Here is a 25,861-nt window from a genome sequence, read left to right as displayed (position 1 = left end):
CTACGCTTGGCTGAGAAGACAAAATTGTTGAAGATATGTTCTATCACGTGGCTCACAACGCTTCAGAAAGCGAGAACAATTTTGGGCGGGGAAATAGGAAAACTCTACCGTAGTGTTCAGTCTTACGTTTTAGAGCAGAAACTTGTACCTTAAAAAATAAAATAAAAATATATTGCAATAGCGTCTAGTTCTTCCGGAATTTTACTTAACATAGCTTTGATGAGAAACAAGCGGAAATTATGAGGCAAATTATTCGTTCTGAATTATCTAGTTTTTCTTTCAAATCTGAAGAATTGTAAGAAAGTGTATCTTGTAATTTTGTATTATGTTATTATTATTATTATTATTATTATTATTATTATTATTATTATTATTATTATTATTATTATTATTATTATTATTATTGGATGAAAAGATTCAATATATTTCAGTCAATTTTTTTGTAGGCCTTTTTATCTGGAGAACTACTATAGTATAGCTAAACCAAAACTATCACTTTAACTCAGTATAATGTACATATTCCGTAGAAAATACGAAAACTCGATTTACCAACTCTTCAAACCTTTTTGTCCCTTGATACTAAATCCAACATATTTCAATCAAAAATTTTATTGTACACCTTATATCTTGAGAATTGCATATAGTGTAGCCAAACCCAAAGTATCATTTAACTCAGTATGATGTGCTTATCCCTTAACAAAAAAGAAAAGAAAACAAAAACTTGGTTTTGTGGCCGTTCAAAAATTTTGTGATTCCTGATCCACAAATTAATTATTGAGCAAGATCGCAATATTTTGATCCATTTTATTTATCATTCCTAAATTTCTTGTTAAATTACATATATCCTAATAACGTGTCTCACAATTTTATTTATATCACTTCCTCTTACACATATTAGGCCTATGCATTCAAATACTAAGTATCACCTTAATTCATGCAATGTGTTTCATAATTTTACATCATGAATTAAAAAATAGCTCTCCAGCCTGGCAAGTAACTCATAGTGTATTCTTCTTTTTTCTATTTTTATAAAGTGTATGATCTAAGAGCTGCACAAAAATGAAGATGTCAGGGATCTCATTTTAAAGATTGAGTTTGAAGAAAACAACATTTGAAAGATTAAACTAGATGCAGTAACTTAAGTGTGTATCTGATTTATAGCTTATATATGAACTAAATTATAGCCTACAAGTAATACTGTAGTAAAGAAAAGTCGGCTCAGGTCAGAATCCAGACAAATCTTTAATATAAGGCATTTACTTTCTCACAAGGCAAAGCTGAAAAATTTTCCGTGTTACATTGATAATTATGAAATTTTCATAAAGTGATTTAAAGGTAGGAAGTGTTCTAGCTATCCAGAAATTTTTAAAATTGATAAAGAAAATAAAGAGTGCAGCGAGTATGAAATATGTTTAATACCTTCCACTTGCATTATTTCAACCTTATGTACATTCATGTCCAAAATGATTGTCGCATATCTATAACTGTCTTCTTATAAGAATATAATTTTATAATGATTTTGCAGAGTACTTTTAATACTGATACTATGTGTATAATCGGGAGATGTATATTTGTGGTAAATTTCATAGGAAAGGAATTATAAATACGAAAAATAGAATGAGTAAGACAAAATGTTGCTAAATGGACAAGCAAGTTTTATTTTCGTTTTATTGTTCTTATTTACTGCTTTTATACATGAAATTAGCCACATATATGCCTTTGCCGATTATACACATACTAACATTCTAAGAAATACCTTGTGAATTCGTTATCAAATTAGATTCCTACAACAACATATTTATAGACATGCGACAATAATTTTGGGCATGCGTGTACACGTATTTATTCTGTAACAAATAGTAAAGGAACAAATTGTATTTTAAACTCATGCATACAATATAAAAAATATTTGCGTATTTGCCTCTAGAAACGAGTTGAGTTATGCTAATGGAAAAGAATAATGTCTCACTTTAGGTAAACATATATCTGCAAACTTTATGGAAGAAACTTATGTATAATTAGTTGAAATATATTTAAAACTTACCTCTCTTATGCATAACAAGATTCAAGCCCAAAATGCAGAGTGTGCTGTTTACCATGGTTTTCTCCTTAAGGAATCCATGATGGAGTGAAGTGCTATATGAAGACAGTGAGCAAGGTGATCATAAGTATGTTGAAAGCTAAATTGTACACAGGTCATGTGTTTTATGACGTATGAGGTACAAATGCATGCACATTATTAGACTAAAGTTTGAAAAATGAAGAACCTTAAACAAACATTAAATTAATCCTGTATTGTTCAATGTTTTCACTATGTTACAACCTCTTAGTATTTTAGATGCATTTCTTTCGACTTTATTACTATTTCTATACGCTTTGGCATACTTTTCAATGACTTTCCACAATTATGATTCACTTTCTCGTTGCGATGCCATATTCTAATAAGTGCTACGATAAGATAAATCTTTGTGGTTATCATTTTTCTCTTCACTTTCTACTTAATAATAGCCCACAGGTTTTTGGTAGGGGTTTAAGTGGGGACTATTTCCTGGCCTTAATACCACTTTCTCTCTGAAAATTAGTTACAATCCTTGCTTTATAGCATGGGGCTCCATCATGCGAAAATGCAGTTTCCGGAAACCATTCCTTCGTTTGCGGGATAAATCTGTTTTTAGCACCGTTTGATATGTGTTTGTTTCTTCACTCCTTTCACAAGGTATAGTCTAACAGGACCATACATTGACATAGAGCTCCAGACTATGACTGACGTTGGGTGCTTCCCTGTTTGGGAAACGTGGTTTTGAGAAAATATTTCATCTGACGTCCTTCGAACATATTGGCTAATTTCCTCACTTATGGAAAATATTGATTCATCAGAGAAACATACCTGGAAATCGTATAATATATCTCAGTTTATTTATTTTAAATTTTATCACAATATCATTCACCAAACATCATATTCAGAGGAATAACTGTTCCCGTAAATCCTTGTACAATAAAGTTAAAGAATTATTAAGTGTATCACAACACCCCGAAGATGCCCAAATTGACAAAATATGCAGGATAAATATGTAACGCTTGGTACTTAATCTTGCTCTAGTCACCCTTGAATCATTTTGTTTTTTCGCTTCATGTGCCCATTCTAACCTCTTCTTTGTCATTGCAGGGGTTAACTTTGCTCTTCTGCGGTGCCTTCGTGCGGTGCTTCGTCTTCTCACTGTAGACAGAAATAATGTATCTTCCGTATATCTTTAACTGATTTGACAAATCCTTGCTACTGTCTCTTCTATTAGATTTGGTCATTTGTAGTAGTTTTCTTTGAACATCAAGACTGATTTTCGGTTTAAACCCACATTTATCTGAACGGTTGTGTGTGTGTATAACTCGCCGAGCTTCAAGGCCCGACTTATTCGACTGTTTTTTTTTTTTTTTTTTTCAGAAATAGATATTTTCTAGCTATTTCTTGCTGTGTGTATCCTTTTTCTTTCACAAAACACTCAGTTAATGCAAATGTACGTGGCTATAAGTCTTTGGATTTGAATATAATGTCACTTTCACTAAACTTCAGAATATAGAACAAAATAAATTTTAACACATTTTTGCTCAAACTTTCAGCTAAAAATAATACTTCGCAAAAGTTCATGCACCTAATACACATTAACATATTATTTAGAATACTAAAAATATAACAATATGAAAGCAAATTTAGTACGACGTATATAGAAAGAAAACAACTCCAGTTCATGTGCTAATATAAGTATACAATGATGCAGTTGTTTACTACTATTGTCAGTTTCTTAGCACTCTTGCCAGTGAGGAGTAAAAAGAGTCATTAGTTTCTATTTTCAAGGTATATATAAAGTACAGAACACACTTTAGCTTTAAACAATATGAACTGTACAGAATAGACATGAGTAAAAAAATCATGGAAAATCTTGAAAAAATCGCATCGACATTTAGTCTAATAATTTGCACACGTCTCTAATTTTTCACTATCTTCGTTTATGTGTATATTCAGTATGGTTTACGCGCCTGCACCATACAAACGCAGGAGCTAAAATGGGTAGATGTAACTTGAATAAAACTCCAAGTAACTCCAGATATGCCTGAAGTCATTACTCAGTCTAACAACAAACATTGCACATCAAGTTTGAAACACAGTGTATAGCCCACTTCATGAAACATTGGTTGATCTTGAGAGAATTCACATAGGTCAAAAATAAATGTTATCATTACAAGATAAGGAATGAAATCTATATGGAAGAGTTATTATATTGCATAAGCTCTTTTCCCTTTGGATGTAGCAATAAGATTGAAATTTTGACCCATGTAATGTCTATCAAAAATTATCACTGTATTGGTAGAATGTAATATGTAATTAGTCGTTGATTCCAGAACATCTCGAGGTTGACTTCGTGTTTCATCATGTTGTGCTGCATTATTTAAGTTATTGAACGTAGCTTATTAAATTATTTTAATATTGATGTTATTATTGCGTCCAAATGAATTCAGAAATTACATTCGAAACTGATATTTTCACTTGTTCCTTTCTAACTTGTAAGTTCAGTTTTAACAACCACGCATTTGTGGAAAATACAACTATGAACTCGTACAAGAAGGCGTACTAGATTTTACAAGACTTGTTGCTGTAAGAAGTAAGCCCTGGGTAGAAATATATCCCCCTCTAAAACTGGCACCAAGCATGCTGTTTTGTATGGTAGGCCATCATCATCATCATAGATAGTCTGCCTTTATTGGCAGGTCACTTGCCGCAGCTGAGAAGCTTCCATGCTACACGGTCCTCCGCTCACTTCTTCGTCTTCGCGTATGATGTTTCTGTTTTTATATCGTCCATTAATTGTAGTCTCCTTCACCCTTCCTTCTCTTTCCCGCCACCATACCTTCTAGGACGTCTCTCATGATACAATCTCTTCTTAGGCAATGTCCCAACCAGTTTCTCTTCCTCTTCCTAATAATATCTAAAAGTGTTCTTTTCTCACCCACCATTTTTAACACCCTCTCATTCGCTTTCCGCTCGACCCAACGAATTCTTTCCATTCTTCTCCACATCCACATTTCAAAGGCTTCCAGTCGATTTTCATTACCTTTAAGTAATGTCCATGTTTCCGCCCCATATGGTACAACACTCCACACGAAGCATTTCATGAGTCTTTTTCTCAACTCTTTATTCAACGTCCCACGAAACAGGTTTTTCTTCTTCCTAAAGGCTTCTTTCGCCTTTATGGTAGGTCAAAAATATGCAAATATGATTACCAATATTAAAATAATAGTCGCGCCCTACAAACTATCCTTGTTACTCCACTTGCCCCTTCTCCAGAAAATTAAAGCTTCAGTCCTCATTGAGTATATTATATAAAAAGGATAGACCGGCACAAACCAAGAAAATGGACACGAATTGTAGAATATGAGACGAAAATAAAGAAAAAAATACCGTCATAAAATTTCAAATTTGTTACATGCACGGGAAGGATAATGTTTAAGGATGCATAATATTTGGGAATAAGGAACTGAGTATGACTAATAACCAGGACCAACGTCTTTGGAGTTGCCTGAGTAACTTCCGATCCAAGTAGTATGCCCAACGTCATCAACTTTTCCCTGCCACAAAATGAGGAACCGAGTACAATTGATGATAATGCGTTGTCCCTGTCAAAAATAAAGAATTGAAAAAAAAAATAAATAAATAGCCAGGGTCAATGTACAAGCACTGTCCATTCCCGAGTCAGGTGACATGCAGATTCTTGACTAATCTTGGGCCTAAATGTCATCGGTTATCACCAATGAGCCCGGCGACTCCGAAAATTATGGATTCGATACTAGTCTAGGTCATTTTGAACATTTTATTTTTCATTCATTTTAACCCCACAAGTCGATAGGGATTGAATTTGTATGGCATCGGAGTCTCCCTATTTACCTGAGTGATCCAGAAAATTATGAACCTGTTGTTCTTAATTACTTTTTACATTTCTCGTTTTCATCCCCGTAGGTTGGATGTTACAGCAACAGTACCTATCGTCCTAATTGTACGTAAATGTGAATACATATACTTTCTTTTAGAAAAGAGATCGCATACTAAGTTTTGTCTTTCTAGCATGAGGAATTCGTGAGATATTCATTTTTTTACATTAATTTTAAATCATCTCTCCCCTTTCATCTCCATCCTCATCCCTTAGGATACAAATCAAACATTTTACATAGCCTACGATCTCTTATGAACTATGGTTTGTTCCTTTGACGTGTACAAGTTAACGATATGGAATTTTGCACCAGACAAAACCACGAACACACAACTATTCATTTTTATAGTAATTTCCTGGTCTGCAATATATTAACATTGGTCGGGTTTCGCCTTTTTCCTTTCTCTATATAATATTTCCTACTGTTGAATGAATAGCCTGGCAAACAAATTGAGACCTATTGTACTAATGCTTTTGTTTTTCAAATGGGAAGTAAGTAATAAAATTCGAGGTCAAGCAATTGGAAAAGGTTTCCTTGTCCTATTTGTTCTATATATTTTGACATTTGGTCAATATTTATCAATGCTATTCAGGAAAAGAAGTCATACAGAAGTTATAAATGTTTTTGAAAATTACCTTTAAGATAAGAGGATATGAAAAATTTATTGTTAAAAATTATTAAGTGAAACCGTATGAAATTCTTATAAACTTTCAAATATGGCTAGGATCAGGAATCATTTTAGATAAATGTGGGCAGGAGTCACTGCTAATAGATTTGTGTATTATTAGAAAATAGTAAAAACACAAATATAGTAGAAAAATGCATGTAAATTCCTAGGTGTTCATTTGTGCCATTGCCCTATACATAGAATTGAGTAGTCTTCTTTGGGGTCTATGAAACAATTCTTGACTAGTTGCCACAGGCAATACTATTATTGGTCAAAAATGTTTCAATTTATAAAGGAACATTATCGGAGATGTATGATACTTATTACCTGTCACAAAAGAAAATGCAATAAGATTGGCCTTTTCTTACGATAATTGATATTAATTTGTCTAAATTTATTTCTAAGCAATAACATCTCCCTATATATAGCTACAGCTTATCACAGTAAAGTATTTGCGTTATCATTAGCCTCTGTTTCAATATAAATTAAATCTTAAAAGTTTTCAATTGATTCCTCAAGTTAATCATTTAAAAAGAAACGAGCCAAAATTGAAAGCTATGTCATTAGAACAGATTTCGAGAATTTATCTAACAATAACTAGTAAGGTACATTAGCAATCAGGAACATAAACCACTAAAAGATTATGGAATAAAGTGTGTACTCGATGGAAAATGATATTATTATTATTATTATTATTATTATTATTATTATTATTATTATTATTATTATTATTATTATTATTATAAGGTACATGATTATGCCCTTTAAACTAAACAAGGTAAATGGTTATTTAAAATGAAATATTACGAGTAAATTGACCGAAAGAGTGTATCCTGAAGTCGCTGCAAGACACCCTGGACGTTGATATTAGCGAAAAGGATACCGGTATAAAACAATTCCTTCCTTCAACTCTCTGGCCATAAGGAATATGTTAAGAATTCATTTTGTAGACACAAAGATTATTTTGTAATATTTTGTAAAATATATTACTTGAAAGGCTATAATCCCGGACTTTCGTTGTTTCTACTCACACAAATACTACAATATTCAAAAATAATGTGATTGATGAAGTAAAGTGAATTTCAATTTTGACGATTGAAAGATGAAATTTAGTTTATATAAAAGGAGGAAGTAGGAAAAAAGTGATCGATCTGGCTCAACATTGGCCATATGAGGCCAACTCACAAGCCCCTGGGAAAATGACCACCGTGCACCGTGAGCCTACGGTCTTTTACGACCTCAAATTTAGGGGTGAATTTAATCCCTTTTATGAGCACTTTTAAGGGGGTGTATTCGTTCTCTTTTATGACCACGTTTAAGGGGTGAACTCGTTCCCTTTTACGAGCCCCCCCTGGGAATTGACCATCATACAACGTGAGCCCATGGTCTTTTACAACCTCCATTTTAGGGGTGAACTCGTTCTCTTTTACGACCTCCATTTTAGAGGGTGTACTCGTTCCCTTTTATGAGCATATTTTTCAACCCCTATTTTAACATAACAAAAATGACATAAGAATACGTAACATAGCAGGGTATACTCGTTCTCTTTTATGAGCATATCTTTCAACCCCTATTTTAACATAGCAGAAATTACGAACACATAGAAGAGAAGATAAGACATAACACTACGTAACATACAGCAGAGGAGATAATACATAAGAGTACGTAACATAACAAGGGTGTATTCATTACCTTTTATGAGCATATTTTTCAACCCCTATTTTAACATAGCAGAAATTACACTGAGACTATGAACACACAACAGAACAGATAATACATAAGACTACGTAACACACAGCAGAACAGATAACGCATAAGAGTACCTAACATAACAAGGGTGTATTCATTCCCTTTTATGAGCATATTTTTCAACCCTTATTTTAACATAGCAGAAATTACACTGAGACTATGAACACACAGCAGAACAGATAATACATAGCACAGCTAATAAAAGAACATGGCTTATTTTCAAACCCCTATTTTAACATAGCAGAAATTACACTGAGACTATGAACACACAACATCCTCCATTTTAGTTGTGTACTCATTCCCTTTTATGATTACTTTTCCAACCCCTATTTTACAATAGCATTTTTTTTCAACCCCTATTTTAAGACAACGAATACCTATGTAACATAGCGATTCGATACGCTCTTTGAACCGATTTGGATGAAACTCGGCATATGGGGGTTTTCGGCCATGCTGAGTACGAATATCATACATTTAGCAATAGGTCATTAGGTACTACATGTCCCAAAATTAGTGGTCATCGAGGTCAAAGGTCAAAATACTTAAAACCTAATAACTCAGAAACGGAGCCACATATTGAGATGCTCTTTCCACATTTAGTAATTGGTCATCAAATACTGCAAGTTCCAAAATAATGACCATCGAGGTCAAAGGTCAAAATACTTAAAACCTAATAACTCGAAAACGGAGCAAAATATCGAAGTGGTGTTTCCACATTTAGCAAGAGGTCATCATAGAGGGTGAACTCGTTCCCTTTTATGATTACTTTTTCAACCCCTATTTTGAACATTTTAACATAGCAGAAATGACATAAACATGTCCTCAAACTACTGACCATCGTGAACAAAGGTCAAACTCGAAAACCAAACAACATATCGAGGTGCTGTTTCCACATTTAGCAATTGGTCATCAAAAAAGTACTGACCATCAAGGTCAAAAATTAAAACTCGAAAACAGAGCCACATTTAGCAATAGGTCATCAGGTACTACATGTCCCAAAATTAGTGGTCATCGAGGTCAAAAGCCAAAATACTTAAAATCCAATAACTCTTAAATGGATCCACATATTGAGGTGCTGTTTCCAAATCTAGTAACTGGTCATCAACTACTACATGTCCCAAAATTAGTGGTCATCGAGGTCAAAAGCCAAAATACTTAAAACCAAATAACTCTTAAATGGATCCACATATTGAGGTGCTGTTTCCAAATCTAGTAACTGGTCATCAACTACTACAAGTTCCAAAATAGTGGCCATCGAGGTCAAAGGTCACAGTACTTAAAACCTAATTTCTCGAAAATGGATCCACGTATTGAGGTGCTGTTTCCACATTTAGCAATTGGTCATCAGGTACTACAAGTTCCAAAATAGTGACCATCGAGGTCAAAGGTCAAAATACTTAAAACCTAATAACTCGAAAAAGGAGCCACATATTGAGATGGTGTTTCCACATTTAATAATTGGTCATCAGGTACCACATGTCCCAAAATAATGTCCACCGAGGTCAAAGGTCAAAATACTTAAAACCTAATAACAAGAAAATGGATCCACATATTGAGGTGCTGTTTCCAAATCTAGTAACTGGTCATCAACTACTACAATTTCCAAAATAATTATCATCGAGGTCAAAGGTCAACATACTTAAAACCTAATAACACGAAAACTGAGCCACATGTTGAGATGCTCGGTCACCAACTACTACAAGTTCCAAAATACTGATCATCAAGGTCAAAGGTCAACATACTTAAAAACTAATGACTCGAAAACTGAGCAAAATATTGAGCTGCTGTTTCCACATTTAGTAATCGGTCACCAAAGACCACATGTCTCAAAAGTGTCAACCATCGAGGTCAAACTCGAAAACGGAGCCAAATATTGAGGTAGTGTTTCCACATTTAGTAATAGTTCATCAATCACTGCAAGTTCCAAAATAATGACCATCGAGAGCTTGTAAACGGAGCAACGGATAAATTTTGTACAAAGCAGAAAAAGTGAAGGAGGAATACATTTGAGTGGCCTATTGAATTTTGTACCAACGAGAAATGTCATTTTTTCTAGACCATGTTCTAATATTTAAACAAACGAAGGGGTGAATTTCAGTGACCTATTCAATTTTGCATCAACGAGAAATAATTGCGTATTTTAAACAAACAATCGGATAAATTTAACCGGCTCAGAAGTTCAATTCTATTTTGTACTCTTGAGTGAGCTTTCCAATTTTGTAGCAAGAAGGAAAATTTCTTTTTAAAACTAACTCAGAATTTCATTTCATTTTTGTAATACTCAAATTTGGATGGAGTATTTATATTTGTATGAACCAGGAAAAAATGAAGAAGGTCCGTTTTGACTAGTTCAATATTTCTGTACAATTTTGTACTACCCAAATAATCACAAGAAAATCAAAGAAGGGTCATTTTAACTAGATCAGCATTTTATACCTTTTTGTGCTATTCAAATAATAGAGGCAACAAATTTCAGTGGTCTATTTTATTTTTGTACCAATCAGAAGAAAAGCAAAGATATGCCATTCTCAGACTTTTATACCATTTTGTACTACTCCAATAAACGAAGCAATACCAACCAGAAAGAAAACGAAGTGAAGATTAGGTGGATTATTTTCTTTTGTACCAACTAGAAAAGAGAAGAAGAGCAACTTTAACTAGCTCATTATGTACTGTTTAAACAAACGGAAATTGAGCATTATGTAACTTTTGAACTACTGAAATGTTCTATTTTTGTATCAATTAGAAAAAAACGAAGAAGGGTCATTTTAACAAGTTCATAATTTCTGTGACGAAAGAATAATTTCGATGTTCTACTTTTTATACCAACGAGAAAAAATGAACTAGCTGAATATACGAAATAATAAATTTAAGTGACCTATTCAATTTTGTACTACTCAAATTAACAATGGAGTATTTAGTTTTGCACCATTTTGGAGTATTCAAATAAACAAAGGAATTATAACTTGTGTCAACTCTAAAATTAATTAAACGAAGTAATGCATTTGAAAAACCGAAGTTGAGTATTTTATACCATTTTGTATTATTTCAACAAACAAAGGAATAAGCAAAAACAAAGGATCATTTTATATCATTTTAAACTAGTCTAATAAACGAAGGCATAAATATGAGTGAGCTATTTAATTTTGTAGCTGAGTATTTTAAAGAAAGAACAAAATTGTACTAACCAGAAAAAACCGAAGAAGGCCCATTTTAACTAACTGAGAATTTCTGTACCTTTTTGTAAATTTGAGTGGCCTGTTTTTTGTACTAACCAGAAAAATCGAAGGAGGTCCAATTTAGCTAACTCAGAATTTTATACCATTTTGTACTACTCAAATAAACGAAAGAAAAAACGAAAAAGACCAACTTAACTAGCAGCTCAGAATTTATATACGTTTTGTTTAGGTGTCCTATTTTTTGTACCAGCGTGAAATGCCTTTTTAACTAGCTCAGTAGTATTCAAATAAACAAAAAAACCGAAGAAGGATCATTTTAACTAGCTCAGAATTTCTGTACTTTTGTGCCATTCAAACAAATGAAAAAACTAAATTTGAATGGAGTATTATTTTTTGTGCCAAGCAGAAAAAGGAAAGAATTTGTACTGACCTGAAAAGGCGAAGAAGGATTTAAATAAACGAAGGAATAAATTTGAGTGATCTATTCAATTTTATACCAATCAGAAGAAAAGCAAAGAAGAGCCATTTTAACTAGCTGAGTATTTTTGTGATACACAAATCAACAAATGAATAAATTTGAGTGACCTATTTAATTTGGTATCAATAAGAAATACCATTTTAAATAACTCAGCATCTTATACCTTTTTGTGCTATTTAAATAAACGAAGAAAGCGAAGGAGGTTCAATTTAGCTAACTCAGAATTTTATACCATTTTGTACTAATCAAATAAACGAAGGAATAAATTTTTATGACCTATTCAGTTTTGAAAACAAGCAGGAAAAGAAAAGAATTAACATTTTGTACTAATCAAATTACCATATTAACTAACTCAAAGAAACGAAAGAATAAATTTTGAGTGGCTTAAGCAAAGAAGGTCAATGGTAACTAACCTTTTTGTGCTATTAAAACTGAGTGACCTATTCAGTAGAAAAAATTTTGTTTGCAATTAAAAAAACGGAGAAGGTATATTTTATGTACATTTTGTACTACTCAAATAAACAAAGAAATACAAAATGTACAAAATGTAACACCACAAAGGTATAAAATTCTGAGCTGTTTTCTTCTGATTGTTACAAAATGAAATAGAGTAATACAAATGGTATAATGGACCTTCATGGTTGGTATAAAAGTGAATAGATCACACAAATTTATTCCTTCCTTTATTTGAATAACACAAAAAGGTATAGAAATTCTGAGCTTATTCCGTCGTTTGTTTGAGTAGCAGAATATGGTATTTCTTTTTTTATTTGAGTAGTACAAAATGTACATAAAATAGACCTTCTCCGTTTTTTTTAATTGCAAACAAAATTTTTTCTACTGAATAGGTCACTCAGTTTTAATAGCACAAAAAGGTTAGTTACCATTGACCTTCTTTGCTTAAGCCACTCAAAATTTATTCTTTCGTTTCTTTGAGTTAGTTAATATGGTAATTTGATTAGTACAAAATGTTAATTCTTTTCTTTTCCTGCTTGTTTTCAAAACTGAATAGGTCATAAAAATTTATTCCTTCGTTTATTTGATTAGTACAAAATGGTATAAAATTCTGAGTTAGCTAAATTGAACCTCCTTCGCTTTCTTCGCTTATTTAAATAGCACAAAAAGGTATAAGATGCTGAGTTATTTAAAATGGTATTTCCTATTGATACCAAATTGAATAGGTCACTCAAATTTATTCATTTGTTGATTTGTGTATCACAAAAATACTCAGCTAGTTAAAATGGCTCTTCTTTGCTTTTCTTCTGATTGGTATAAAATTGAATAGATCACTCAAATTTATTCCTCCGTTTATTTAAATCCTTCTTCGCCTTTTCTTGTCAGTACAAATTCTTTCCTTTTTCTGCTTGGCACAAAAAATAATACTCCATTCAAATTTAGTTTTTTCATTTGTTTGAATGGCACAAAAGTACAGAAATTCTGAGCTAGTTAAAATGATCCTTCTTCGGTTTTTTTTTGTTTATTTGAATACTACTGAGCTGGTTAAAAAGGCATTTCACGCTGGTACAAAAAATAGGACACCTAAACAAAACGTATATAAATTCTGAGCTGCTAGTTAAATTGGTCTTTTTTCGTTTTTTCTTTCGTTTATTTGAGTAGTACAAAATGGTATAAAATTCTCAGTTAGTTAAAATGGGCCTTCTTCGGTTTTTTCTGGTTAGTACAATTTTTTTCTTTCGTTAAAATACTCAGCTACAAAATTAAATAGCTCACTCATATTTATGCCTTCGTTTATTAGACTAGTTTAAAATGATATAAAATGATCCTTTGTTTTTGCTTATTCCTTTGTTTGTTGAAATAATACAAAATGGTATAAAATACTCAACTTCGGTTTTTCAAATGCATTACTTCGTTTAATTAATTTTAGAGTTGACACAAGTTATAATTCCTTTGTTTATTTGAATACTCCAAAATGGTGCAAAACTAAATACTCCATTGTTTATTTGAGTAGTACAAAATTGAATAGGTCACTTAAATTTATTATTTCGTATATTCAGCTAGTTCATTTTTTCTCGTTGGTATAAAAAGTAGAACATCGAAATTATTCTTTCGTCACAGAAATTATGAACTTGTTAAAATGACCCTTCTTCGTTTTTTTCTAATTGATACAAAAATAGAACATTTCAGTAGTTCAAAAGTTACATAATGATCAATTTTCGTTTGTTTAAACAGTACATAATGAGCTAGTTAAAGTTGCTCTTCTTCTCTTTTCTAGTTGGTACAAAAGAAAATAATCCACCTAATCTTCACTTCGTTTTCTTTCTGGTTGGTATTGCTTCGTTTATTGGAGTAGTACAAAATGGTATAAAAGTCTGAGAATGGCATATCTTTGCTTTTCTTCTGATTGGTACAAAAATAAAATAGACCACTGAAATTTGTTGCCTCTATTATTTGAATAGCACAAAAAGGTATAAAATGCTGATCTAGTTAAAATGACCCTTCTTTGATTTTCTTGTGATTATTTGGGTAGTACAAAATTGTACAGAAATATTGAACTAGTCAAAACGGACCTTCTTCATTTTTTCCTGGTTCATACAAATATAAATACTCCATCCAAATTTGAGTATTACAAAAATGAAATGAAATTCTGAGTTAGTTTTAAAAAGAAATGGTCCTTCTTGCTACAAAATTGGAAAGCTCAGTCAAGAGTACAAAATAGAATTGAACTTCTGAGCCGGTTAAATTTATCCGATTGTTTGTTTAAAATACGCAATTATTTCTCGTTGATGCAAAATTGAATAGGTCACTGAAATTCACCCCTTCGTTTGTTTAAATATTAGAACATGGTCTAGAAAAAATGACATTTCTCGTTGGTACAAAATTCAATAGGCCACTCAAATATATTCCTCCTTCACTTTTTCTGCTTTGTACAAAATTTATCCGTTGCTCCGTTTACAAGCTCTCGATGGTCATTATTTTGGAACTTGCAGTGATTGATGAACTATTACTAAATGTGGAAACACTACCTCAATATTTGGCTCCGTTTTCGAGTTTGACCTCGATGGTTGACACTTTTGAGACATGTGGTCTTTGGTGACCGATTACTAAATGTGGAAACAGCAGCTCAATATTTTGCTCAGTTTTCGAGTCATTAGTTTCTAAGTATGTTGACCTTTGACCTTGATGATCAGTATTTTGGAACTTGTAGTAGTTGGTGACCGAGCATCTCAATATGTGGCTCAGTTTTCGTGTTATTAGGTTTTAAGTATGTTGACCTTTGATCTCGATGTTCATTATTTTGGAAATTGTAGTAGTTGATGACCAGTTACTAGATTTGGAAACAGCACCTCAATATGTGGATCCATTTTCTTGTTATTAGGTTTTAAGTATTTTGACCTTTGACCTCGGTGGACATTATTTTGGGACATGTGGTACCTGATGACCAATTATTAAATGTGGAAACACCATCTCAATATGTGGCTCCGTTTTCGAGTTATTAGGTTTTAAGTATTTTGACCTATGACCTCGATGGTCACTATTTTGGAACTTGTAGTACCTGATGACCAATTGCTAAATGTGGAAACAGCACCTCAATACGTGGATCCATTTTCGAGAAATTAGGTTTTAAGTACTGTGACCTTTGACCTCGATGGCCACTATTTTGGAACTTGTAGTAGTTGATGACCAGTTACTAGATTTGGAAACAGCACCTCAATATGTGGATCCATTTAAGAGTTATTTGGTTTTAAGTATTTTGGCTTTTGACCTCGATGACCACTAATTTTGGGACATGTAGTACCTGATGACCTATTGCTAAATGTGGCTCTGTTTTCGAGTTTTAATTTTTGACCTTGATGGTCAGTACTTTTTTGATGACCAATTGCTAAATGTGGAAACAGCACCTCGATATGTTGTTTCGTTTTCGAGTTTGACCTTTGTTCACGATGGTCAGTAGTTTGAGGACATGTTTATGTCATTTCTGCTATGTTAAAATGTTCAAAATAGGGGTTGAAAAAGTAATCATAAAAGGGAACGAGTTCACCCCCTATGATGACCTCTTGCTAAATGTGGAAACACCACTTCGATATTTTGCTCCGTTTTCGAGTTATTAGGTTTTAAGTATTTTGACCTTTGACCTCGATGGTCATTATTTTGGAACTTGTATTATTTGATGACCAATTACTAAATGTGGAAAGAACATCTCAATATGTGGCTCCGTTTCTGAGTTATTAGGTTTTAAGTATTTTGACCTTTGACCTCGATGACCACTAATTTTGGGACATGTAGTACCTGATGACCTATTGCTAAATGTATGATATTCGTACTCAGCATGGCCGAAAACCCCCATATGCCGAGTTTCATCCAAATCGGTTCAAAGAGCGTATCGAATCGCTATGTTACATAGGTATTCATTGTCTTAAAATAGGGGTTGAAAAAAAATGCTATTGTAAAATAGGGGTTGGAAAAGTAATCATAAAAGGGAATGAGTACACAACTAAAATGGAGGATGTTGTGTGTTCATAGTCTCAGTGTAATTTCTGCTATGTTAAAATAGGGGTTGGAAAATAAGCCATGTTCTTTTATTAGCTGTGCTATGTATTATCTGTTCTGCTGTGTGTTCATAGTCTCAGTGTAATTTCTGCTATGTTAAAATAAGGGTTGAAAAATATGCTCATAAAAGGGAATGAATACACCCTTGTTATGTTAGGTACTCTTATGCGTTATCTGTTCTGCTGTGTGTTACGTAGTCTTATGTATTATCTGTTCTGTTGTGTGTTCATAGTCTCAGTGTAATTTCTGCTATGTTAAAATAGGGGTTGAAAAATATGCTCATAAAAGGTAATGAATACTCCCTTGTTATGTTACGTACTCTTATGTATTATCTCCTCTGCTGTATGTTACGTAGTGTTATGTCTTATCTTCTCTTCTATGTGTTCGTAATTTCTGCTATGTTAAAATAGGGGTTGAAAAATATGCTCATAAAAGAGAACGAGTATACCCTGCTATGTTACGTATTCTTATGTCATTTTTGTTATGTTAAAATAGGGGTTGAAAAATATGCTCATAAAAGGGAACGAGTACACCCTCTAAAATGGAGGTCGTAAAAGAGAACGAGTTCACCCCTAAAATGGAGGTTGTAAAAGACCATGGGCTCACGTTGTATGGTGGTCAATTCCTAGGGGGGGCTCGTAAAAGGGAACGAGTTCACCCCTTAAACGTGGTCATAAAAGAGAACGAATACACCCCCTTAAAAGTGCTCATAAAAGGGATTAAATTCACCCCAAAATTTGAGGTCGTAAAAGACCGTAGGCTCAAGGTGCACGGTGGTCATTTTCCCAGGGGCTTGTGAGTTGGCCTCATATGGCCAATGTTGAGCCAGATCGATCACTTTTTTCCTACTGGAGGACGTTTACACTTTAATTTTGCAACTGTTCATACAAAGTACATTTTCACTTGATTTGACGCAAACGGGAATTAAGGTTAAACTTAAATTCTTTTTCAAGTATATCTCTAAGATAGTCTTACTTCTTAAAAGGGGAGAATGACGTTTTATAGTCTTAATACTTTGAAATCAAGTTGAAGAGAAGGACTATATTCATTTATTTTTTCAGTTTGCTTGCATTTTGTAGTACTAGAAGTGGCTTATTTTACTTTCAAGCACTTCAAGTCTTCGCGTTGATTTGCCTTTTATGCTAGACAGAATTATTAAGCTTGAAATCATTTCATCCTTGCTTTGTAACATTCTACGAGAAACAGAAGTTGCATGTACGTGATTTTGGGAGCGGAAGTGCCTGCATGCATAGAAGACTTTAGAGTTAGCACTGTTAGCATTATTTTATAAAATGAGTATGTGTGTGCCTTCATGGCTGAACAAATTGCCTACACAAAACGTCAGTACAATGTGTGTTTTGAACTCTTCTCTTCTATGCTGAAAATTATGACAGTTCAAGCGCTTGTCGTCAAGGAATTTGCCTAACGTTAGAATTGCTCTAAATGGTGATTATAAGCTCAGATTTTCCAGCTGCAACAAGTACAATAACGCAAATTCCTTGAAATAATACTACATCTATGGACATTTAAAATGTTTTGAGGTTTACCAACAAAAGTATGTAATGCCCTTTCAAAACATAAAATAAAAGCGTGTTACCAGTTCGCTTCACAAAACACCAAAAAGCTATTAACACAGTAGTAAGTTATTCTTTTCTACAAGTTATTTTCTTTTCCGCTTCACTTATAATAATAATAATAATAATAATAATAATAATAATAATAATAATAATAATAATAATAATAATAATAATAATAATAATAATAATAATAGTAATAATAATAATAATAATAATAATAATAATAATAAAAGAACGAGCTCATATACACTGTAAACGGAAAACAGTATTTAAAATTTATAATCAGAATTTATGGAGAAAATGAAGCGAAATGGTTTAAGAATATTTTCTACGTTTATCCATAAAGCGTTAACTCACAAAAGTGTTCTTGTAGGACTATTAAAAACATTTCATATTGTCCAACATTTCAAAAACAAAGTGAACTTACAGTTTGCAAACGCAACTGAGGTACAGTTAGAAAAGTGATATTATATTTATATTTTTGCCTGTACAGTATGTTTAGAAGTGCAGTGACAAAGATCGTGTGTGGATTATTTCAAACGAAAAGCAAGAGTTCTATTAAGTGTAATTACGACGAGAAATGTTACATTTAGGATTATTAATAGGCGAATATCCTAAAAAACCAAAAACAAACACACACAACTTATTACGCCCTGGTTTCGAAACTACCAAATCCCTAGCATTCCATAACTACGGAAGAAAAAGAAAACCTTTTGTCTCATTCAAGACCATCATTACACTGAGAAAAGTATGTTATCTGGACAGCGTTGTATTGTATACGTATACGGTATGCATATGTTTACTACGGAAAACTGTACGGAGCGTAGGAAATCTGTACTTTCACATATCAAAAGTCCTCTACTCTCCGATGCGTGCTTTCTCTCAAAATGGTGGACAAGGATGGCGGCCATGTAATTTCAACCTGAAGACTTTGGGCGAAAATAAGTTTCTTTTTTATGACATTTTGGATACGTGTCATTACAAGACAAATTAAGAAATGAGAAAAATTTTTGAATAAAATTAGAAAATAATTTTATGGACTTTAAATTTAGGTGTTTTCGTTGTCTTTATGTAACGTGATGTAGATTTTATATAAGATGTTTTTTACACCTTAAAAAAACGGAAAAGTTTTCTATATCTTTTCCATCTCTTAATTTTGTTCTCAGATTCATAAACAATTTCTGTATTTTCACACTGGATCCCAAGCCAGTTTACACATTTGAGAATATTGCAACCCAGAAGAACGACATTCACACTCAGTTGAACAATTGTTGTTTGCAGTAACCTTGCAAGTACAACTAAGAAGAAGTAAGAAAAGATCAAAGTAAGAAATGAAGGTGGCACAGCTTCAAAACTATTTGGATGGGATGTAATTGTCCTCGTTTCAGCGTCCATTCAAAGTCGAGTGAATCAAGATGACATCGTAGCCACTGCTCTACTTAATAGTAGACCCAGAGGGAGTGTTGATAAGCAGCAGCCACCGTTGGAAGTAGCTTTCCTAGCTGAAAATTCACTACAATCGATTGCCGAGACACTAGTTCTGAAAATGGAACACGATAAAGTTTGTTTAGCTTGCCACGAGAGTTTCTTCTATGCAAGCTTACAAGAACATATTTCCAACTTTAGTTATGGTTTCAGACTGTGTGTTGGTTCATTGAATGCTTTGACCTATTCCAAAATTTCACATATCTTCTGGAGTAATTTAAATGGATTTTCCTTTCCTTTCTTGTACAGAACCGACTTTGTATCACAGCCAGTCATGGCGTGGAAGTAATGAATGACTTTTCTCAGCGTCCAAAGTTTTTTTTTTTTTTTCTGAATCGGTCAAGTGTCAAACAGTTGTTTCGTCTGGAGCTGGGGCTTGGCATAAGTTTCAGGTATTGTCCTGGCCAGCAGAATTATAAGTAAAACTACGTCTGTACGTAAACAGTGACAATTTTCTTCTATTTACGGGAAATCCCATACGCAACTGACACTATTAAAAAATCGGCAACACTTTCATTTATTTCCTTTCCTGTCGAGATCATATAGTCTGTCAACACAGCAATAAAGCTGTTCTTGTTTTTGGAGTTTCTTAGAAATTTATTCTAGTTGACAGTTAATTTCATTTCTTGTTGCAATGGAGGCCGATGTCTTTCTCAATGACCGACCTTTCTAGTATTTTTGTGCTTGTGTAACCATATGTTTCAGAAACAATTATTATTGCTGATGAAGGAAGTTTGACATATTCGATGTAATTCTCTCAAAGATTGAGGTACATAATAGCAGCTGCTGATGTTGAAGGTCAAATTACACGATGCAGTAAAAGTCCATCATCATGACAAACTTCGAGTTAGTAGGACAGTCTTTCGAGGGCATAGTAAATTACGTCGAACACGTTTGACGTTTGTGTTTCTCTTATTGAGAATTCATAGAAAAGACATTGTGGAAAATTTGCTGATTTATACTACAAATACTTTAAAAGATTAGCTTGAAATTTCAAAAAAGAAACAAAAAAAGCCTATGCGACTGCACAACTGAAGAAGGTTGATCTCCAGCATATCTTCAGCAAATTTAATGGCATTTCTCGATGCCGATATTAGAGTGAGACGATCTTTTCTCCGCAGCTTTAAATCACAAAAATCCCTGCGGCACATTCCTCATGCTAGTTCCTACTTACTTTGCTCGGTCACACTTTGTTGCTTCATTTGATTGAACACCAGCAGGCAGACATTAGGGTGGGTCGAAAAAAATCAAATCATGAGAATTTAATCGCATTAGCGCAGAAACGTTGCAACTTGATCAAACTGGTAAATCTGTAAAATTTGAGCAAAATTTGTTGATACCTTTTACGAATGCAAAAGTTCCAAAGTTTCAAAAAATGGGAAAAACTGGGTATAAAATTAAATGTTTTTGAAAGATCGGAGATGATACACTCAAATTACAGCAGTATGCAAAAGTTGCTACTCGGTTTAAGTAATAAAACTGGAAAATTTGGAGAAAATTAATTAATATCTTTTACAGCCGCAAGAGGGCCAAAGTTTCAAAAAATGTAGGGAAAGTGGTATAAAATGATATTTTTCTAAATTTTAAGTGCGGCATTCAAAAACCAACAGAGCTCAAAATTTACGACAGTTTGGCATAAACAATTTGAAAATTTCAACAGAATTCATTAATATAATTTGCCGTTGAGATGGGGTGAACTTTTAGAAAAGTTGAAAAATATATTAAAAAACACTTTCTAAATATTGGGAATGCAATGATAAATTACTCGTCTCTTAATGACATGGAAAAGTGTTCTGTACTACAAAATTTCTAATGTAATTGCTGATCTTTACAATTTAGTCACACATTTTTAAAATGGAATAAAGAGTGAACTCATAGTACTATTTATCACACTTTTTACATACTAAAAATACTTCAGAAAATAACTCTAATAAACGAGTCTATGTCTATGTATAATGTTATCCAATAATTACGTCAATGTATTCATGAGAAGAAAGAAGACAAAATCAAGCTTAGATGGTTCACACGTTAGTAGGAGAACGCTTGCTCTACACAGAACTCGAAAGTATAAAGTTAATTGTTTTATCACAAGATTGCAGTGTCCCGACAAGTATTAACTATTTTAACATTTTAGTGTAATTGTCTGTAATTTTTGCTACTCCAGTTCACATGATAGGCTGTGTAAATTTTTAATATACACCACTTTTACATGTCCGTTTATTGGAACTCCAAAAGAACTGGGACAATCTCTTCTACCAACCTATGAAGACGTTCTGCTCTGTTGTTTCCAAACGTGATTCAATCTTGCACCTGACTCGGGAAACCCGGAACCCAAGTTTTCTCAAATAGCAGAAAATTTAGCAACAAAAATTGAAAACTTGTATAAAAAAGCTTGAATTCCAACAGTTTCTAAACCTCGAATTATAAAAATGCTACTGTCATACAATTAGCAATATAGATCCACGATGAAAAATTAAATGCGAGATAAAGGTAAGCCACACTTCCTAAGTAAAATGAAGATTTTCTTGGATGAAGCAAGAAACAGTTTATTTGACCTGCATGCAAATGTGCAGATTTGGCCAAATGCAGTTGTGAGAAGTCCAGAAAGGTTCCTGAAAGGGAACATGTCTTTTTTGATGATTTGAGAACACTGAGGCTTGCTTATATTGGTGATGTTGACATTCCCGCTACCAAACCCTGCAGTAGAAAACCAAGAGAAAATATCGCAATTTAAATCAAAATAATGCAGCTAAAACAGAAAACCCCTAACTCAGCATCGTCAATAATGATCTTCACTACTTCCAACAAGTATTAGAAGTTAAGCCTGTCTCTGAAGATTCTTGCGACGAGTATCAACCCAGTACAAGATGAATGCCTTTGGTGACAGCTTCACAGATGCTTACTAATCTTCCTGTAACAGCGATGATGCGAGACAGACATAGTATTTCAGACACAGCGAAGGTAGCAATAGCATGTGCAGTTCTTCAGGACACTGGGGACGTAACTGGAAATTACACGTCTCTGATAATTGATAAGAGTAAAATAAGAAGTGAGAAGTCAAAAATAAGAAATAAGCTTCAAAAGCAAGCAGAGAACAGCGGTATTCCAGTAAATCATATGGCATTGTATTTTGACAGACGCAAGGATAAAACAATCTGTCAGGTGAAGGAAGAAGCAAACTTTTATCGTAAAGAACAAATGAAGGAGCACATTTCAATGATACTTGAGCTAGGAACCCCCTATTTCGGACACATAACTCCTTCTGCTGGAAAAGCTGTGTCCATCAGTGAAGATATGTTTGCTCTCTTAATGAAAAACGGAGTAAAACTCGATCAACTTATAGCAGTGGGATGTGATGCCACCAACGTTAATACCAGTCGGAAAGACGGCATCATTTGGATTTTTGAACAGGAATTAAACAATCCGTTGCAGTGGCTTCCCTGGCTTCTGTATTTTAATAAACTACCATTTCTTCATCTATTCTATTTTCTCGATTGATAAACAACGGTTCCACGGACATACTGTGGACCAATAGGCAAAGTGCTGAAAACTTGTGAAACATTGCCTCTTGCTCGATTCAACCCAATTGATTGTGATCTTCCAGTTGCTTCATCTTCAGATTTGAACACCGACCAGTTGTACCTTCTGAAAATGTCTCATGCTATTGAAACTGGAATTTGCTCTTTCCAAGCGATATCCTGGGTCAATTTCCCATGCAAGGTCGTTTACTACCGTAAATCGCATTTTAAAATTATACATAGGAACAGAGAAGCCTTCTTCGCAGTTAATCTCACTGGTGGAGTATATCCTGAAGGTATATTGCTATGGGTGGTTCAGCATTAAGACACATTCGTCAAGCACAAAAACAGCCAAACATATAAGGTCCATAATAAGGAACTCCCGCTACTTGCCAAAAGATATTCGAGGCATAGTAGAACTCCCGTTATCTCATGAAATGCACTTTTCGCTAATCCTGAAAACCTTCTCGTAGCCATGATTGATGATGATAGAACTCGTATTAGAAAGCTTGCGGTGAAACGGATTGAAAAAGCACGAAGCTTACATGAATTAGAAAACAGCATTCGTGATTTCACAATTCCAAATATCAACTTTGCCGCCAGAGATTACATTGACTTGATAAACTGGTTAGACGGGGAAGTAACAGAGCCACCTGTTACAGCGCACTTGTCTTTGGAGCACATGATGAATCTTGCTACTAATGCTTCCATAAAAGATTTGGAATGTTATCACTCCCTTTGCCACACACAGATTGGGGAAAGCTGTGTGAAAATTGTAACGAAACTTTTACCTAACAACAGTAAAATGGATTGTTTCAATTCTTTCCAAAGGTTTCGACCTCTTGTGGCGGTAAAACTTATTAACAATTGTGCTAAAATTTTCGGATTTATTACTCAAAGCTAATCACTTTTGCAAAGCATAAGATTTGCAGACGATATGGCGCTTGTTGCAGAATCTGAAAAGAAAATCAATAAAATATTAGAAAAAATGAGAAAGGGCTTTGAAGAATATGGGATAAAAATAAATGTTAGAAAGACAAAAGCCATGGTGATTGGAACGAAGGGGTCTGTGTCAAATATAAAAGTAGGAGGGGAGGAAATAGAACAAGTGAATAGTTTTCGATACCTGGGCAGTATTCTTAGTAATGAGATGAAATGTGAACGTGAAATAAAAACAAGGATAGGAATGGCGAAAGAAGCCTTTAAAAGAAAGAAAAGACTGTTTTGTGGGACCTTGAGCAAAGAGTTGAGAAAAAGACTCATAAAGTGCTTCGTGTGGAGTGTTGTACTGCATGGGCCGGAAACGTGGACATTAGGTAAATGTGACGAAAATCGACTGGAAGCCTTCGAAATGTGGGTGTGGAGAAGAATGGAAAGAATTAGTTGGGTCGAGCGGAAAACGAATGAGAGAGTGTTAGAAATGGTGGGTGAGAAAAGGACACTTTTAGACATTATTAGGAAGAGGAAGAGAAACTGGTTGGGACATTGCCTAAGAAGAGATTGTATCATGAGGGACGTCCTAGAGGGTATGGTGGTGGGAAAGAGAGTGAGGGGGCGAAGGAGACTACAATTAATGGATGATATTAAAACAGAAAGATCATACGCGAAGACAAAACGGTTAGCGGAGGGACCGTGTAGCATGGAAGCTTCTCAGCTGCGGCAAGTGACCTGCCAATAAAGGCAGAATACCTATGATGATGATGATGATGAATCACTTTTGCAACGCTCTCAGGATTCGATGGCCGCATTTTAATCTTTAAAACCATTCCCATTTCATAGCTATTTTTCTATTTTTAAAACCTTTGGCCCTGTTGCGATTATATTAATCAATAGACAAATATTTTGCAGATATAATAATCAATTTTGCTAATTTATTACTTAAACCAAGTAGCAACTTTTGCAAACTGTAGTAATTTGAGTGTATAATCTAAGAACTTTTAAAAAATGATTTTATACCGTTTTCCCCATTTTTGAAACTTTGGAACTTTTGCATTAGTAAGAGATATTAACGAATTTTGCTCTAATTTTGCACATTTACTAGTTTGATCAAGTTACAACTTTACCGCGCTATTGCGACTAAATTCTCAAGATTTGATTGGTTCAACCCACCCTACTACACGTATGAAGTCTTGTGCTGCAAATGTTACATATCGTCGCAACCTCATTTCTTTCGTAGTATCGGGGAATATTGGGCCCCACTTTTAGATGGAGTACAAAGTTTCATTCCCCCATACTATGAAATGAGTTTTCAACATCAAGAGTCCTAGTATTAAAATCCACATTACCAGTGCATACTGAATAGGTGTGTCAGGATCGTAAGTAGGTTAAACCTTCATTTTAGAATATTCAAATCTCTGTAATTCTGTGAACGGTACTGATACTCCAATTTTAGAGAGCACATTTATTAAATTTCGGTATGCATATTGCATTTGGCAGTATATTCCGATTCCTAATTGAACATGACTCAAGAATAAACGTGGTCGACATGTAGATATGACTGAACAAGAGGAAATGTTCTTGCTTGGACCATTGTTGGCTTTCCTCCTTTCTGTTACTTCATCTATAAAAATTATCGAGGTTTCAAGGGCTAAAACCTCTTCAGCGAACATGGAGCTGGATGGTGGAAAGAGCAGAATTTATTTCGCAATTGTGTGCTGTGGAAAGTACGTTTTCATATATGATGCCAGCAGCCATGATAACTATGCTTTGACGTTCATCAT

The sequence above is a fragment of the Thermobia domestica genome, chromosome 2, assembly GCF_964235325.1.
Source record: "Thermobia domestica chromosome 2, izTheDome1.hap1.1, whole genome shotgun sequence".
Classification (NCBI taxonomy): domain Eukaryota; kingdom Metazoa; phylum Arthropoda; class Insecta; order Zygentoma; family Lepismatidae; genus Thermobia; species Thermobia domestica.
This window is presented reverse-complemented; position numbering follows the sequence as displayed.